The 19,590-nt window shown below is 48.8% G+C and overlaps 1 protein-coding gene across 3 annotated transcripts in view; it reads right to left on the bottom strand.

The window, feature by feature from the left end:
• ZBTB7C (zinc finger and BTB domain containing 7C) overlaps window positions 1–19,590 on the bottom strand; it is a 153,387-nt gene that overhangs the window by 106,052 nt on the left and 27,745 nt on the right. The window lies entirely within an intron of this gene.

The following is a 19,590-nucleotide window of genomic DNA, read 5'->3' on the forward strand; positions in this document are numbered from 1 at the left end:
CGGGGACGCGGTGGGGGAAAGGGAAGCGAGTCCATCACGCTACTGCAGGAGCTGCCACTGACCTTCCAGGGAGCCTTCCTCGAGCTTCAGGGAATGAACTGAGAGGACTGAATAGGAAATTTCATCTTTCTCAGCATTTTCCTTTAAACTGTCCAGCAAAGCTAAACACAGAGGAGTGTCTGAAAGCCCTCAAGAGGAGAAATCAACCGTCTGCTTTCCAAGCAAGTGCCTAGAGAACTGGTTTGGAGAGTCATGCGCCCGTTTTCCCTTTATTCCATCAGAAGGGTTGTTCCCCCAGCAGTCCTAACATCTGAGAGGAGGACAACCCACAACCCCCTCCATGAGGGTCCACTTGCTCTAAATGGGATCCACCTCTGGGTCTACCCTGCCTTGGACTAAAACATGAAAGCACCCACCCAGCTCTCGCAAGAAATCCTGCCTCCACTTCCAGCATTGCTCTCTGTCATGGATTCTTCAGCAGTATGGGCCCCAAAGTCTGTTTCTATCATGTATTTTAAGAAAATTTTGAAAATATTTCTTCTCAGGCACTCTGTAAGTAGGAACTGCCAAACTTCCCACCCCTCTCAGTGGGGGACAGGGAGGTGCTCTGAAGAAAGGCAAAATGCTGTTGTGGCTTTTCCCCCAACCACATCAATCCCTACACGAGGTAGGAGTGAAAGGCCATTTTTTCTCTCAATCTGAAATTTCAAACTGAGAGGCCATCTGGGATCTCTCCTTTTCCTGCACCCCATAACAGGACCTGACATTTACCCAGAGGCAAAGAAGGAGCATCATCATGGGCTTAAGAGCATCAAATCAGCCTCTGGAATTCTGCCACCCAACCCATCCCCTGGAATAAGCTGCCCAGAGAAATGGTTCATGCCCCACCCCTGGAAACACTTAAAGCCAGGTTGGACGGGCATTTGAGCAACCTGATGTTGTTGAAGATGTCCCTGCCCATGACAGGCGGGTTGAAACTAGATGGTCTTGAAGATTCCTTCCAACCCAAACTGTTCCATGACTCTCCTCCAAAGCACTCCAGAACTGTTTGCAGGAGTTCCTTACGAGAAGATCATGGAACAGTTTGGGTTGGAAGGGACCTTAAGGATGATCCAGTGCCATCCCCTGCCACAGGCAGGGACACCTTCTACTATCCCACATTGCTCCAAGCCCCGTCCAACCTGGCTCTGGAGACTTCCAGGGACTGGGCAGCCACAGCTGCTTTGGAAAACCTGGAACAATGAGCAGGTTCAGCTTCATCACCAGGTTTCACCACGTCACAGTGACAGCCAGGACATGGCCTGTTAGACAGCCATACCAGATGTGATTAGAAGTTGATAATTAACTCATGATGCATAGAGCAGAGCACCTTTTCTTGCTGCACAGCCCAGCTCTGGAGGGACACCCTGAGGAAAAAAACTGACTCTGTCAATGTACAGGCATTTGGAGACAACCTAACAGCAGATCTCTTGACTGAAAGGGACATTTTTGTTTGTTTGTTTTGAACCACTGGTTGCCAGTGCAGGACCTCACACTGGGCATCTGTCCTACCACACAATTTGTATGACAGATGCTCCTTCGGCTTTCTAATTGTTGAAACAAAGTGGGTACTGAATGAGGGCCTTTGAGGCCGGCAGGGGCTTCAAATATGGTCAGTGTTGAGCTAATTCTGCAGGGCAGTGTCTCCAGCTTCCTCCATCCCCCTCCATATTTATGTTACAGCCATCCAGATCCATTTTTTGCTGACTGTGTCCTTGCCCTCCCTCTGCCCTCTGCAGAATTTCATTAATCCCGCTTTGCTGGCTAGGGGGGACAAACATTCTCTTATTTTTATTTAATTCCTCCCCTCTCTCCCCTCACCTTCAGGGATCTCCTCCTGGTATCCACACATAACATCTCTCACCGTGACCCAGTGAGACGCAGCATTCTGGGGCCAAATGCTCCTGCTAGGTCTTAAGGCCTGGTACCAAACCAGGACTGCTGGAGCACATTGAGCATTTGGCACCTGATTGCTGAGGACCAGGAGCCCAGCCTAGGACCAGAAGGGATCTCACCATCATCAGCACAGTGCAGACCTCTTCCAGGGAAGATGTAGCCCTTGAAGGCAGCAGGGTTAGGAGCTAGAGCTGCCAAAATAGAGTTCAAGTCCTGTAGTCACCCTGGGGCAAGCCAGTTATCAAGGAAAGCTGGGGACAGACCTCAGCATCCTCCCCATCCAGCACCACCTTGCTCTGCACAGCACTGGCAAGATGGTTTTTCCCAGCACACGAGCTCAGGGGGCAATGCCTAAATGCTCCAAAGTACCAGCAAGAGCGGCTGTCAGGAAGCCACCCAGGCTCCAGCTGCCTCCTCTCCCCACACAATCTACCATCAGCAGAGACATGTTCCAAGGAGTTTGTCAAAAAGGGAATTGGAAAGAATAACATGCTCAACTCTTATTTACCTGGGTGGGAGTTCGGCACTTCATGCCATCAGTCCTCTCAGAAATTCCAGCTTAACTGCTACAATGAAAAGGAAATATTTTTCTACACTGGGGTTATTAGATGTTGCCACAGTGGCATGCGTGGGTGTGCACTTCGATATTAACTAAAGGCCCAGATCTGCAAAGACGCACATAAATCACTCGACTCCCATGAAAACAGCAAGAACAGTCATAAAATGACCCAAGTGCTGAGGTCAGATCCACCCAGACAACTTCAGTGTGTGCTACTGAGGCGTAAAAGAGGGAGAAAGAAAAAGCAGATGTATAAAATTTTCATTTCACCTCATGATGTTTCTGCATCAAGTATGTTTTTCTGTGCTGATATAACACTTGCTAAACTCTCCTTGACTCCTCACAGCTGTGATGGAGGGATGTGGATGCTGGCTGGGGCTCCCCACGCTCAGCCTGGTGTCCCTGTCTTCCCTTGGGGCAAGCAGGGATCTGACCACTCACTCCAACAACTGTGATGCCTTTCCCAACCCTTCCTCTCTTCTTTGCCTCTTCTCCCACCTTCCCAAATAGCTACAAAACCAATCAGCAAGTGATGTGCAGGTGATGTGCAAGCAAAGAGGTGAGGCTGGTCGCGGAGACAAGGGGTCTAAGGAATGGAAATTTGGGAGGCACAAACACATCTTGTCATGGGATGGAGTGGCGGGAGAGGAGGGAAGAGGTTTTGTTGAGAGATCTGAAGGCTGCCCACCCCTCACCTTCCACCCTTGAGCTCTGGCACTGCAACCTGGTCTAGTGGAAGGTGTCCCTGCCCATGGCAGGGGCATGGAACTAGGTGATCCTTAAGATCCCTTCCAACATAAACCATTGTAGGATTCTAGGATGGCTGGAGAAGACATTGGGAAACCACTGCAGGGAGTAAGTTCTTGACCCTCTCTGTGTCACTGCCCAACTTCCATGGCAGCCCTGGGGACCTGTGGCTCAGTCCATGTGTCCAGCAGCTGACAGGGGTCTGCAGGCACACAAACAACCTCCCACCCATCAGCACTTACAGATGGGCTCCATGCCAGCTGTGGGAGACAGCCACATGGCACACAGCAAGATTGCCACCAGCATATGGTATCTCATTTGGCACAAAATCCCCCCATATAAAGCAAATGCATTAAAAAAAAAAAAAAAAAAAAAAATTCTGAACCACAGCTGAACCACAGCACTCCAGGCCAGCTCCCTGCTGCAGCTGCTCTGGCACCAACAGCCCTCAAAATAAAAGCTTCTGAGTCTTAGTTTTATATTTTTCCTAAAGTGATGCTGGCTTATCTACTCCCTCCCACCCTACAAGTGACACCTTATACACATCCCCCTGACTGCCTCCATGGCTCCTCCATGTGCTCTTTACGCTGGAACAATTAAGCTCTGCTCAACTTTTCCATTAACCCGAGCAGCCCTTAGTCATGTCTAACGAACTCACAACTTGCTGTGTTTTTTAATTTGATTCAAGACTCGTGTCTGCCCGGCTCAGACACATGCAAAAGGTCCAGTCCCTCAGTGCCTCACAGTCAAACACCAGTGAGGCTGCTCCCTGTCCCTGCTCTGCGGAGGCTGGATGACTACATGAGATGCCAGACAGCTCGGAATTAGGGCCAGGATTTATCCCAGGAGAGTCTGGCTGCACAGAGATTGCAGGCACCCTCAGGATTAATTTGTTTAAAAGCATCCACCCATCTGCAGTTGGGTGGCAACCACATGGCAAGGCTCTACCATCACTGCTGTGTCTCGTATCACTGCAGATGTTTCCTCACTCAGGTCATTAGGGCCCCTGGCAAGACATTTATTCCGAAGAAATCTAGGCATTTCAAATTATTCCTAGTCCTCCAACAAATCTGACCCTCACCCACTGCATGGTTCAAGAATTACTGATGGGACAGAGAAAGAGCCAGGCCTCAGACCTGTTTCCTTTAGAAGCCAGGATGAAAAATGTTACATGCAAAGAAGGATTCAATCAATTGATCATGCAATCAGCACAAACATGGAAAAGTATGGTGCTAACAGGCTTTGGGAGATTTAGAACCACAGAATCACAGACTTGTCTGGGTTGGAAGGAACCTTAAAGATCACATGTTTACAACCCCCATGCCACCCACTTAGTCCATTCCCTTTGTCACTTAAAACACCAAAATAATCATCAGGGAAAATGTTATCAGGGAAAATCAAGGCAAAGTCACCAAGCTGAACTCCCTGAAGCAGCTGGTAAGAGGCAGAACTGTTCACCCATTATTTTACTGTCTCAGGCTACCTGCAGACTCAGGGAGGTGCTGCTACGCTTGGATTCATGGAGATAATTTTGCAGTCACAGTCGTTAGGGATTCATTTAGAGCTTGGCTTTGTAAACCAGAAAGCTTAATAAAAAAAATACATGCAAGTCTCTGCATCTACAATTTTCAGTACATCACCTGCCCAGGGCATCATCTCCACTCTAGTTTCAAAGGGAGGCATGATGATGGGAATATATGAAGCTCATAAAGTCTTCATGAAAACAAGAGACCTCATCAAGTGAGAGCAACTAAGTGATACCACTGCAAGAAAAGCTGCAATGGGAGCCTGACACCTGACAACACTAGGCAGGAAAACCCCTCCTCAGAGCTGCTACCAGCCCTGAGCCAGCTCCACCCCAACACCCTGCCCAGTATGCCCCACATAGTATGAACCACCAGGCCAGAGCTTCAAAGGATTTGCTCCTTCAATCACTGAAGGATGAGGATGCTTTACATGAGGATGCTTTACAGGGAAGTTGCCTTAGTCTCACGCTCAGCCAGCCCTTCATTAATGACCTGTGGCTGTATGGGAAACATCAAGGTATGAAACAGAGTAACTCAGGAGGAGATGGCAAAAAAGAGGTGACCAGCAGGTGTTGCACCACACAACCAGCCCAAACACATCTGGAACAAACAGCCTGAATCTTCCCCCCCTTGCTCTGCCCTACCCCATTCTGATCCTCTCTCCCTTGGTCTCTCTCCAGTCTGCAGCATGTGGTGACTGTAATTATGGTTCACCTCACTGCTGCACAGTCACACCACGTCCAGGTACTTAACTCCTTTTAATCTTGCTTCATGTTTCAGTCCCTACAGCCCACTCGTGATGTCTGCTACTCTTCTTCCAACACCCTCAATTCATCAATAGCCATGTCAGGCTTTGACCTCCAATTTTCTAACTGCTCAGTTAAACCACTCTGCCACCGACGCTGCTCCTGCCTTTGTTAAAAATGAGGGGGGAGCCTCATTTGCTTTCTTATTTGATCATCACTTCACTTCTGTGGTGTGCACTCTGTTTCCCCATCTTGAAAACCCATCAACCAGCCCCATTCCAGACTGGTGCAGGAGCTGTTGTTACCTTTAATGAGAAGAAATTATGGTTAATGCCCAATTTTAATTTTTCCCTCCTCCTTTAATTTTTTTTTCAATAGCTTTCCCAGAAAAAGCAGCTTTGGCAGAGTGCTGCCACCTGAATGCTAATGAACACCGAAGGGACCCGACGTGTCTGCCTCCCTGCCAGACATCAAATTGATTTTCAAATTGCTTTGATGACATAAGGTGGTTTCACAGTTTGGACCTGTGTGATTACCTGATCATTTATCTCAGTGGGCTCCTCCACTTACCTGCTTTAAAATAACCCAGGCTCTGGATTGGACCTTTGTGATGGAGGTTATCGTCCCCCAGGCTGCGGCCAGATCATGGGAGCCCAGTCTGAACTTGGATAATTTGGATACGCCTGAGCCCCAGCAAATGGGTGTGGAGGACAGTTTGCAGCTGAGCACCAACAAAATCTTTAGCCTTCCAGTTTTGGGGCACAAAAAACAAACCCCATCCCTGGAAACATTCAAGGACTGGTGGGACGGGGCTCTGATGGGGGGTCTAATAGAAGATGTCCCTGCCCATTTCAAGCAGACTAGATGGCCTTCACAAACCAAACCATTTTATGATTCCAAAATATAGATGGTTCAGTGCTAGGAAAGAGTTTTGGATGTCTAATGAAATTTAAAAATAAATTTCAGTTGGGGAATTTCAACTGTTGTGCATGGGCCAGGACAGCATCTGACTTACTGGCTGATGTTCTCTCCCGGGCCAAAAGCATGAGGATGAGGAAGGAAGGACAATTAGGGAGCTGGAGGATGTTCTGAGGAGCCAGGAGCTCCCTATGGAGACATTGCAGAGCTCAGGCACACTCGTCCCTCCTTCCAAAACACTCACCCTCTGAGTGGATGCTGGATGGGAAGGAGGTGCGGCTGACAGAAGGGAAACATGATTTAGGGATGGCTGAGACTCTCCTCCATGAGCAAAGACCCAAGCCTAGGAGGAGAGGAGCAGTGCTTGCCAAAGGGAAACCTGAGCACCGCATTGCGCCAGGCAGCAGTTTTAAATCCATGGGAAAAGGCAGCAAAGCGAGGCCATCAAAAACACAACCCTGTCCCATTTCTAGGACAGGTGAACAGCCAGGATTTCACTGAGCCTCGTTCCACTGCCTGGTGAGCAGAGTGACCAGGTCACCGACTCTTCCCAGGCCACAGGGGTGCGAGACAGCCGCTGTGCCAGCTGGTATTAGGACTCAACTGAGATAAAGGCATAAACTGCTGCAGGCTGAACTCAGCCTCCAGATCAACATGGATCAGAGACTGGATTAAGGGGGAGGGAAGGGAAATACAAACCACTGGCATTAACCTGTGGGTAACATCAGCAGTGACCCCAAAGGTAGTATTTCTTTTATTCCCACGCACGGCTGTGTCTGGGTACGCGCAACAGCTGGAATGCAAGCGGCTGGAGTGCAATTTATGGAGTGCTTTGTGACGGCAAGGGATGAGGGGAACAGCAGGACAGTATTTATTAGTAGTATTTTACATTAAAAGGAGCACAGTTCCATTGGTGGTTTACATTTCTGGGGCACCTTTCATCTCAAAAGATAACATAAGCATACTGCTAACAAGGGATGGGGGTTGGATGAGCCAAAGCCTCACTACTGGCTCTACCCAGGCTATTTTATATATATATATATATAAAATATATATAAAATATATATATTAGGGACTAGAGAAATTCAAATTACCACCTTTGAGTGCAGCCATTTACAGAATCACAAAAACACCATTCTCCCCAGACCTCTGAGTGAACCCTTGCTGTGCCCACATGAAGAAGTAATCAGCACTTAGCAGCATTTCTCTCCCTGCTTTGTATTGCCACACAGGCACTCCCCATTTGCACTTTATAAAGAAAAAAATAAATCACAGGCACCCTAAATAGACTCAGGGGTGGGTTGTTTTTTATTTTTTTCTTCAGCCAGGCAAGCATGTGCACCTTTGGCGCAGATCCTGCTGGGTTTGGAGAAGGATAACTACAGCACAGGTTGGAAGAGCAAGCCCTGACCACCCTCAAGACATCAACTTGGTGCACAAGCTGATGGATGGGAGACCCCAGTGTCCATGAGGGCTTCACACCCATCTGTGGGTGTGTGGGTGGAAAATGCTCTTACTCAGATGTACTGGGTTTGCGTGGCCAGGTTTTGGTAGTTGCAGGGGTGGCTTCTGTGAGAAGCTGCCAGGAGCTTCCCCCATGTCCAGCAGAGCCAATGCCAGCCAGCTCCAGGACAGACCCCAAGGCCAAACCCATCAGGAATGATGGTGATGTCTCTGGGATAACAGATTTAAGAAGAAAATAAAGTTGTTGCCCCGTTGTAATTGTGGCCAGAGAGAGAGAGGGGTGAGAACATGTGAGAGGAACAACTCTGCAGACACCAAGGTCAGGCCAGGAGAGGCAGGAGCTGCTCCAGGTGCCAGAGCTGAGATTCCCCTGCAGCCCCTGGTGCAGCCCATGGTGAGGCAGCTGTGCCCCTGAGGCCATGGAGGGCACCAGGATGCAGAGATGCACCTGCAGCCCCTGGAGGAGCCCATGCCAGAGCAGGGGGATGCCTGAGAGGAGGCTGTGACCCAGAGGGAAGCCCGTGGAGAGGGGAGCACATGCTGTGGCACGGGAAGGACTCCAACTCCTCTCCCTGAGCAGTGTCAGGACCATGGTGTGATGAACACATCATAACCCTCCTTCCCTGTCTCCTTGTGCCACTGGGAGAGGAGAGAGAGCTGGGAAAGGAGGAGTGGAGGTAAAGTGTTTCAAGGTCTGTTTTTACTTCTCATTATCCTGTTCTGATTTTGTTGTTAATAAATTAAAATAATATCCCCAAGCTGAATCTGTTTTTCCCACGATGGTATTTGGTGAGGGATCTCTCACAGTCCTCATCTCAACTCACGACCATTCTGCTACATTTTCTCTCCCCTGTCCAGCTGTGAAGAGGAGTGAGAGAGCTGCTTTGGTGGCTGCCTGGAATCCAGCCAGAGTCAACCCACGACAGCCAGATGATATTTGGGGAGATATTGCCAGCAGGTAAAGGGAGAGGACTCTGTCCCTCTGCTCTGGTATGACCCCATCTGGAGTCCTGCATGCAGCTCAGGGGTCCTTAGCACTGAAAAGATATGGACCTGCGGGAATGAGTCCAGAAGAGGCCACCGAGATGCTCCAGGGCTGGAGCCCCTCTGCTCTGCAGCCAGCCTGGGACAGCTGGGGGTGTTCAGCTGCACAAGAGAAGGCTCCAGGGAGAGCTCAGAGCCCCTGGCAGGGCCTAAAGGGGCTCCAGGAGAGCTGCAGAGGGACTGGGGACAAGGCATGGAGGGACAGGACACAGGGAATGGCTTCCCAGTGCCAGAGGGCAGGGCTGGATGGGATATTGGGAAGGAATTGCTGTCTGTGAGGGTGGGCAGGCCCTGGCACAGGGTGCCCAGAGCAGCTGTGGCTGCCCCTGGATCCCTGGCAGTGTCCAAGGCCAGGCTGGACAGGGAATGGAGCAGCCTGGGACAGTGGAAGGTGTCCCTGCCCATGGCAGGAGATGGGACAAGATGAGCTTTAAGTTGATCTTTTGATTCCTTCCAATCTCAATCATTCTAGGGTTCTATGATATCTCTCCCCACTGTGCAAAGTGAGACATCACCAACAATCACTTCCAAACCCTGGTGCAGCAGAGACCTGCCCAAAATAGCCCAAAGGTGATAATTCAGCCTTGTTTTAGGATTAGGGCCATAGCAGCTAAAGCAAAAGAACAGTCACCACGCAGAGCAGGAATACTTTTACATCATCAGCTACCCAAATCACTTCTAGACCCCATCCAAAGTTTGCCACTTCCACAGAAAATTAATTTTACCTTGCACCCTGTAGCATATAGAGCTGCAGGTTGCCTTTTCCAGACACAGCTGTTTGCAGTATGAGTAACAGAAAATGTGTTTTCCCCACATATGGGGAACCATCTGAAAGCCCTGCTACACCAACCTGATGGCAGAACCAAGCAAATGTTTGGTGACATTTCCCTATTGCTGTCTCACAGTTAAATAAGCTTTTAAAAAAATCCTTGCTTTGGTGCTGGCTAAGTCTATTTTATCAGTGTGAAAATCCTCCAGAGCTCAGCAGCAGAGATTGAAGCAAGCCAGGTAAAAGTAACGGGAGAAGAGCAAATATAAACCCGAGCATCTCCCCTCTCCTCCAGAGAACAGCAGTGCCTTGCTGTTAGCAATTAAAGAAACAAAAGCTACAGGGCTGCTGCCATCCCCCTGCACACAGCTCTTCCCCAACCTCGGATGTGGATGACAGCTACTGGATCCACACTGTGCAAAACGTTCCTCCAGAGGTTTGCGACCTCCGTCTCGCCCGCCATGGCGTTGACAGCTCCCAGTCGCCAGTGGGCACGGGAATTCTCCAGCAATTCCCGAGGGATCACTCACCCCTCTGCGCATCCCAACTCCATCCGCCTCCCCCACCACCACACACTTGCTTTTGGGCTGCATTTGGAAGCTTAGCCTGCTAATTAGGGTAAAGGAAATCAACACGTCCAGCCCTGACCTCCAGTGTCCTCAGCTCCTCTGTTTGGTGGTGTTGCCTTTGCAAAAAGCCTGCCAGTGTTTTGGCAGGAGCAGGCTGCTCTCTGCCTCGTGGGAGCAAATGATAACGCAGCAGAGAATTACAGCCCCCCAGACTGCCAGGGGATGGTTCAAATAGGGGAGGAAGGTGCAAAGGATTGCATGCTCTGGTTTGAAAAATCAGGAGCTTTTTCAGAGTTTCTGAAAAAACTGGACAACCCTGTGATTTCTTTTTTTTCTTCAATTTCATCTGTTTCCTGCCTATTGAATATCGCACAGTTTCCTCCAGAACACAGAACAAAATTAGATGAGACTCACTCCGGTGGAAAACTCTTTCTTCTTACCAATTCTTCAGACCCAGGGGAACGACTACAGTGGAAACGAGCTGAAGACAGAAACGAGCTGGGGGCTGATCCTCAAAGACCAATTAAGCCTCTGGCATCCCTCATTTTGATGATGCTCCTCCTTGGGCTCCAGCAGGCAGCATGATGCATCTCCTGCCCAAAATGCTAAGGAAAGAACACACATTGCTGCCTGCAAAGAGGGTACATCAAGATCAATGGCTCACTGCAGACCCCAGCGTGAGAATGATGTCACTCCACTGCCAGACGTGTAGTAACGAGCCCTACAAACGAAAACATCATGCATCACCAAGCTGTCTGTTGAGCTTACCCTCCAAAAAAAAAAAAAGGGGCATTGACCTGAAAAAATCAGAGTTTGCTTTTAGGCGGGTGGGAAGATGGTGCTGAGAGAGAATGGGCAGCACAGCAGCTCAGGATTGTAAAATCATAGAACAGTTTGGGTCGGAAGGGACCACCCAGTTCCAACCCCTGCCACGGGCAGGGACACCTTCCACTAGACCAGGCCGTTCCAAGCCCTGTCCAGCCTGGCCTTGGACACTTCCAGGGACAGGGAATCCCCCACTGTGCTGTGCCTGGTGGGCTCAGTCAGGACAATGCTCCCTAATCTGTGGTGCCAACTCCCCAAGGCGCCTCATCGCCTCCTCCAGCCCCAGAATGATGCCTCAGTAACTCCTGCCAGTGGATTCATCAGGGCCTCACTTGCTTTACTGTGGAGCCCAAGATGGCCAGCGAGGGCTGGGATGCTGCACTGGGCACCATGGGCAGCCCTACAGCCCTGCCATGAAATCCTGAATTTAGGATCACCAGATGCAATGGGCTGTTCCACATATTCCCACACGGGTTTTCCATCAGTCGTTTTCACAGATTCCAAACCAGGGCATTCCAGGAGCTGGAAGAGGTGAATAACCTTTTTTTTTTTTTTAATCCAATGACATCTCTTACTTGTATTAAAAGTAGGAGGAAAATGGCTTGAGTCAATGAGAAACAGATCTGGGGGGGAAGTGACACAGGGAAAAAAGAAAAGCTTACCCCCTCCACATTTTATTTGAATCAAAACTAAACGTCTTAGTCCACTACTACCAAGTCTTGTTTAATCTCCCCTCCTTCTAGCTGTTAACTGTAATTCCCAAACAAAAAGTTGAAAAGCTTCATTGAGAAGCTGTCAAAAAGAAAATGTTTTGGCATTTCCAAAATGACACATTTCATTCTGACATTTCACTTGAAATGCCTGGACATTAAAAATAAATTAGCTCCCCCTGGGGATTTTCAACATATCCAGTTGCCAAATTCAATTTAAGCTCATGAATAGTACAGGCTTTCCAAAATTCAACTTTTGAATTCACAGAATCACAGAGTGCTTTGGACTGGAAGAGACCTTAAAGCTCATCCCATTCCACCCCCTGCCATGGGCAGGGACACCTCCCACTATCCCAGGGCTCCAAGCCCCATCCAACCCGGCCTTGGACACTGCCAGGGATCCAGGGGCAGCCACAGCTTCGCTGAGCACCCTGTGCCAGCGCCTCACCACCCTCACACTACGAAATGCCTTCCTAATATCCAATCTAAATCTACTTTAATTAACTTACACTGGAAGTTCAGGTCAGTTTTGGTCCAGACAGTGATGCTGATACCCAAAACTTGATCTCCAGCCAACATCTCAAGCCTAGAAATATTTACACCTTATGAAAATATTATATATGAAGAGAATGAGTTAGCCTATGACCCAACAACAGCCCCTCAAATTATTCTAACATGTGTTTTGCTCCTCACATACTGCTGTCATTCATGGGGATTAATGCTTGTTATTAATCATCTGATGTGAAGACACAGGAGAAAACCATCTCCCCGTGTACTAGCCAGAGGGAACATTATTTATCTGCTATCACCAACACGTAATAAAAACAATTTCTGAGTAGATCTCACCTCTCATACACAGACGACCATGCCACGTCGTGAGTGATTTGCAGGGCTTTGGAGGCATGACAAAACCAGCCAGCAATGACAACCAAGGGTATCGTCTCACAGCCCCTCCTCAGATGAGTAATACTCATGGAGATAAGCACATCCATCAGCCTGAGGTCTTGCTGAAGACTTCTGGGGACACCAGAGTGGTCACATCCCTTCTGGCTTTCCAAGAGGCTACTAGTGGGACTCAGAAGAGACCCCAGAGCAGCTGCAAGGTTCACCAGGAACCTGGGCTGTCCAACCTGGTGGAGCTATCCTACACCTGTGTTCCTAGAAATGTCATACAGGATCCCAGAACGGTTTAGGTTGGAAGGGACCTTAAAGATCACTTTTTTCCAATCCCAACCACCACAGGAGTGATACTCACCAGGTCAGGTAGCTCCAAGCCTCATCCAGCCTGGTCCTGGACACCTCCATGGATGGGGCAGCCACAGCTGCTCTGGGCACGCTGTGCCATGCCCTCACCACCCTCACAGTCAAGAATTCCTTCCCAATACCTATTCTAAATCTTTCCTCTTTTAGTTTCAAACCATTCTCCCCGTCATGCTCAGTGGTTCCAATCCAGCTTGGACAGACAATGGCTAAGGGAAAACTTGTACCATTAGGCTTAAATCCATCACCATGCTGGTGTGACCTTGCTGTGTGACTGAGGGACCAAAGCCAGTCTAGGGCAGGAAAACCTGTCCCCAGCCACCACCAGCAAGGTACCACCTCCTTCCAACAGCACAAAATCTGAACACAGGATCAGCGACTTATCCCCACCTTGCTGTGGAGGCTCCAGGGGGCTGTTTTCCCTGGTTTTACTTTTTAACGCTGCAGTTTACTCATACTCATGCACTTAGCACCAAAGACAGATCTGAGAGAAGGACAGACAACAAACTTCCACTCTCCTGGATGTCTGTAACACCAGGTCTAAACCAAAATATCCTTGCACTCTCCTGAGCAGGACTACAGTGGGTCTGAAACACCGACTCTGCTCCAGCACGAGCTTCATATTGAACTGCACACTGAAGAAAAACTTACATGTTTATACACCTTGCTTGCACAGCACGGTGCCTGTAGGCTAGAGGCTCGAGTTCCTTCTTTTGATTCACTCCTTGAGTGAGTCAAACTATTTATTTGAACTCAAATCCGCATGAGGTGCAGAACAGCTCAGGCTTCGGCTCAGTGCCAGCTGCACTCCCATTGTCCACCATATAAAAGCAGGTATCCTGGCACGGACACAGGAGGTATGAAATACAGAAGATAACAAAACACTGCTTTTGTAAGACACCTGCAGAAAAAAGAACTAATGCAATACCAAAAAAAAAAAAAAAAAAGAAGAAAAGAAAATAAAGAGAAAGATCTATATTTTGCTTTTCTCTCCTGTTGTCCTTTCTCTGGATCCCTTTACCTCTTGCTTTTTTTGAGATTAGGGACAGAACAACCAGCCTCTTCACATTCAGCCTTTTCTCCATTCCCCACACACTGCTGTATTTAATCCATGCCCTGAAGCTCAGCCAACATCCCTTATTAAATGAAGTTGGCTCTTCATCTGCTGAACTACAAAAAAAATTAAAAAGCAATCTTATGAGAAATGCAGGGCTTCTGGGAATCCTAAAATGATTTGTGTTGGAAGGGACCTTAAAGCTCATCCCATTCCACCCCCTGCCATGGGCAGGGACACCTCCCACTGTCTCAGGTTGCTCCAGGCCCCATCCAACCTTGCCTTGGACACTGCCAGGGATCCAGGGGCAGCCACAGCTGCTCTGGGCACCCTGTGCCAGGGCCTGCCCACCCTCACAGACAGCAATTCCTTCCCAATTTCTAATCTGAACCTGCCCTCTGGCAGTTTAATATTCCTAAGGAGGCTGTACCTTTTCTCTGGACTCCCAAACTAAAAACCTGTTGGTATGAAGTCAGATCTGGGCTTTTCATCAACTCGAATCCTCCAGCTGAAAACCAAGTGCACGAAGGAAATCCTCTGGAGCACGCCAGGTGTGTGAGTACTGGACCAGTGCGCTGAGGTGGCACATCCAAGACTTGACACACATGCACTCTTCACGGCGAGATGCATCAAAGGTTCCTTGACTTTCCTCTTCAAGAACAAGCCCTGGCCTTGTTGATTGGCACAGCAGATAATTTTGGCAACTATTTTGCTCACGTACAAGTTCTCTGTCATTCCAGGTGAGTGGAGTATCCCCTGCATCCTACTGCACGAGGGGATTTCTCCCTCCAATCCCCCATCCAGAAACACCCCATGCATGAGCAGTGACTCTACTGAAGGAGGAATGGCAAGGAAGAGCTCCAGGCTTTGGAAAAGGGGGTCCTGGATACATGTTTTGACATTTAAGGTACAATACAAATGTACTTTCTCGCAAGCAGTATCTGATGAGCTGTGCTCAAGATCACATCCAAGGAGCAACAGCCCCTGGAGTACAGCAGAGTACAAGTGGTCTCTAACAGGGTATTTGGCTGTTACTTCAGTATTAATCCCCTCAGCAGCTAAATCGTGGGAGGCTCACAAAATCTCTCTTTTCCCCACAGTACCAGTGAAAGGTCTTCAGCAATTTCCATCCAAACAACTGTGCTTTGTGAATAACAGGACCATTCATGGAGTATAATTTTATGACCTCATTCAAGCAATTTTAGCCAAATTGTGCTTCCTCTCTTGAAGAGCTGCCTTTGGTGAGGAGAGATTGTTCACGACCACAGAAGCAACAAAAATACACATTCTTTACTTCCACAGTCTGGTCTTGTATTTTGGTTTTTTTGTCATTTATTTCCAAAATACCTGCTGTCTGTCAGAATGATGCTTCTCCTCTGACAGAGCCTATAACCATCACTCAAAGATCATGGCATCTCACAAGAGTTCAGTGGAAAACGAGAGGAAAAACTCCCTGGGTACATAACTGAAGCTTTCATTTGAGGATGGGGGGTGGATTAACTGAAAGAAAACTAAATAAGCTCTAAGGTCTCAGCTCCCTGCTGGTACAAGCAGGTGCAAATTCCAACACAGAGCCAAAGGCACGCCCACACCCATCTCTCTAAAGGCAGCAGGATTATCACTGCAGGAAATAACATCACAGACTGCTTCGGGTTGGAGGGAACCTTAAAGCTCATCCCATCCTACCCCCTGCCATGGGCAGGGACACCTTCCACTGTCACAGAGTGCTCCAAGCCCTGTCCAACCTGGCCTGGGATGCTCCCAGGAATGGGGCAGCCCATGCCAGTGTCTGAGTGCACATCAGGATGTGGAGAAGAGTGCTTTAATCACTAGGCTGACAAGAGGCAAAATATACTTTAAAATTAAGGTGGGACAGGTCTAGGGTGGTTTGATAGGAAAATAAAGAAATAGTTATCCTGGATCTACGCCCCATTGCTTCCCCAGTGTTCTCCCACCTCTGCATCCCTCTGCCTGTCTCCTCTCACATGGTGAACTCTTCAGGATGCTGATTGCATCGTGCATTCTCTCAGCCTGGAGTCCTACCTACTGCCAGGACCCACCTACAGAGAAGGGGCTGGCCCCTCATCTTCTATCTCCTTTCCATCCCAAAATTTAACACCAGGTTTTGCTTTACACCAAGCTCTGTATCTTAAGTCATTCCATGCCATCCCATTCCACTTACCACAAACACTGTCACAATCAAAGCATAAAAAAGAAGGGAGAAATAGAGATGCAGAGATCCCCTGTATATGTGACAGGAACCACTGACGTGCCTGTAGACCAGCAGAAACAAACCCACCAGATGAAGAAGGGACACCAAAATGACCGCACAAGGGATTTTTAAGAACAAAAAGGAGAGGAAAACCATGGCCATGATACAAGCAACTACTTTCCAAGCTACTAAAGACAGAATAGAACACAAGAACAGCTTCTTGTCTGGCCTCTGCCCACAGTAGGCCAGCTACAGACTTGAACAAAACCCTGGGTGCATTCCAGGTCTGATGCGTTCAGGGAAGATGTGTGCTGTCCCTAAAAGACCCTGCCACCCCAGGCGCAGCACACACTGTCACAGACACCCTTTGGCTCTCACAGTTACTAAATTTACTAAAAGGACTAAGCAAAACTGCACTTCCCAGCAATAAAACCCTTCTCTGACAGCATCACCGGAGACCCCACTCGTGTATTAATTCAGAGGCTGCCCATTACCTATTAATTAGAGGACACTATTATGCAAATAATGAAAATTAATTAAACCCTCACTTATTAATCTAATACAGTCTCTTCCTTGCTGTTCTCAAATACACCCCAGGCAAGCAGCTACAATTTTTTAACTATAAAAGTGACAGTCTATGGGCTGACACTTCTTTAAAGGATGTCTTTAATATCAAAATAAAGTAAAACTGCCTCGTCTCCTGAGTGCAACTGCAATAATGAGCTGTTAAACCCAATCTCTCCCAGACTGCTGGGTTGAGGGAGATGGGATGTTTCCTTCCCAAGAAAACCTCATTCTTCTCCTAGGAGACTGCTTCTCCCCACTGAGCATATCTGGGCACACACAGTCCTGGCTTGATGTTTCTCTGGCTTTCACCCAAATCAGCTTTATGGGAAACACAGAGCTCCTGGGAATCACAGAATCACAGAATTTTGAGTTGGAAATGATCTTTAAAGGTCATCTAGTCCAACATCCCTGCCAAGGGCAGGGACATCTTCAACTACATGCAGCTCAGAGTCCTGCCTGAACTGATCTTGAATATTTTCAGGGATGGGGCATCCACCACTTCTCCAGGCAGTGTCGGGAGGCACCACTGCATCCCTCTTCCTCCTCCTCTGACAGCCACATCTCTGCACTGCCTAACAGCAACCTGTGTTGCAGGGAGCAAAAGGCAGCTCCTGAACCACAGCCTCCTCCCGAGATGCACCACCTCCTCTGGCTGCCACGTGTCCCGTGGTGCTTCAGTGTGCGCTCTACACCACGCCACAGACCTGCAACACAACCCTGAGACAACTCTTCAGAGCCACACACTGCCACCGTGGCAAATCACCCCCTGGCTCCCGTTTCACCCTTCGCATTCCTTTTGCCTACCAGACAGGGCCCTCATTTTTCCCAGGCTGTGTGTGCAGAGCCAGGGCATGGCAAGCAGGGCTGGGAGTGCTCTTCCTCACCGATGTCATCGTCAGCCAGCGCGAGGGACAGGGGTGCCTTGTTTTGCAGCTCCTGACGTGACTCAGAACAGCCTGGGAATTACACTTGGAATAAGTGATTAAAAACCCTGACTACTCCTCCATTACCATGCAGGGGCAATGCTCTCAGCAGCAGCAGCGGTCAGAGCTGCACCTTTCTAAATGAGAGCAAAATGAGGAGAACCAAGAGCTGGTACTCCTCCGGACTGTTCCCTGGGTATGTGGAGGTGGGAACAAGGGCTTGGAAAACCCTCAGAAGGGAATCTCCAGCACACATTTAATCACTCTCTGAACCCCAGCACAGAGCCACCTCCTTCAAAAAACCCTTCTCCAAGATGCCAGCCTCCTCCTGGACAGTGTCTGCAGGCAGTACCTGTTTGGAAAAGCCAAAGAGCCACTGCAGGCATTTTGAAATGGAGGTGCCCAGACCCTCAGTCATATGTTGTATCTATCTCAAACATTAATATAAGCAGCTTAGATTTTCTTGGTAGGGAGGGAATCCTGGCGGGAAGAAAGAAACAGGATTTCAGAGGAGGAAACGCAGAGCAAAGGAAGGGTTTGAAGGGGAAGGGAGGAGGCCCCTTGACTAGAAGCAAGAAACTACAGCAAAATAAACTTGCTCAGATGCTCTCCTGGGGATTTGTGGCCTGAAATTCCAGCCACCTCCACCTACAGACAAGCAAAGGGCTGGAGCAGCAGAGACCTGAAAGATCCACCCTCGGCAGCCTGTGATCACGGGCATCAGCTGGCTTTACAAATCACAATCACAAGGAGAATCTTGGCCAGTTCCCCTCTATTTTTCTGAAAAGCTCCATGCTGTTGCAGCCCCATGTTCCCAGGTGCTTCATAAACCTCCCAGAGCTTGGGAGAAAAGTATTGTCCCTGCTTCCCCAGTTGGAAAAAAGAGCTCAGGAATTCAATTAGCATATAAGAATGCTCAAGCCTATGTGCTTGAGTCTCCCACACGGAATTAACTCATGGGCTTCGCAGCTGAGGACCAGGTAAACAAGAGATTCCAGCCCTTATTTAGGTACCCACCAAAATCAATTTCATGTATCTCAGCCTAGAGTGGCTTGGTCAAGGTCATGCATGGAGCCTGAGCAGAAATTAATTGTGAAGAACCCGAAGAAGATTTTTAAAGGGAGAATAAAAGCACTCTCCTTTCCAGACGTGAATTACTTTGCATTAACCCGAGCCTGCTCTATCCTGAAGCACCAACGCACCCATCGAGCAGCTGGACCTCAAGCCTTGCCCTTTGCTCATCAGCCAAAATCAACCCCAGCACAACGTTCAGCTCCTGCCTTGGCTGACAATTCCATACCCCAAGTCCTCTCTTTTGGGAGCCACTCCCACCTCACACCAGCTACCCCATACACAGTGATGCTGCCACATCCCAGTGGGATCACAGAATCACAGAATCATTCAGGTTGGAAAAGAGCTCCAAGCCCACGGAGTCCAAGCTGTGTCCGACCCTCACCTTGTCACCAGCCCAGAGCACTGAGTGCCATGTCCAGGCCTTCCTTGGACACCTCCAGGGATGGGGACTCCAAACGTCCCTGGGCAGCCTATTCCAATGACTGACCGCCTTTTCCATGGAGATGGACACTCCTTGGCTACATCTAGGTTAACTGGATGACCAGCAGTCTAAGGCTCCCCATCTCCTTTTCACTGCCCAAAAACTCCTTCCTCTTTTTTTTACCTCTTTCCTTCCAGATCATTGTCCCACCCATGCCAATCCATCACTGCCTTCTATACAGTTTTCAAGGATCAAAGTAAAAAACTT

This window comes from Corvus moneduloides, chromosome Z (genome assembly GCF_009650955.1).
Source record: "Corvus moneduloides isolate bCorMon1 chromosome Z, bCorMon1.pri, whole genome shotgun sequence".
NCBI classification, from domain to species: Eukaryota; Metazoa; Chordata; class Aves; order Passeriformes; family Corvidae; genus Corvus; species Corvus moneduloides.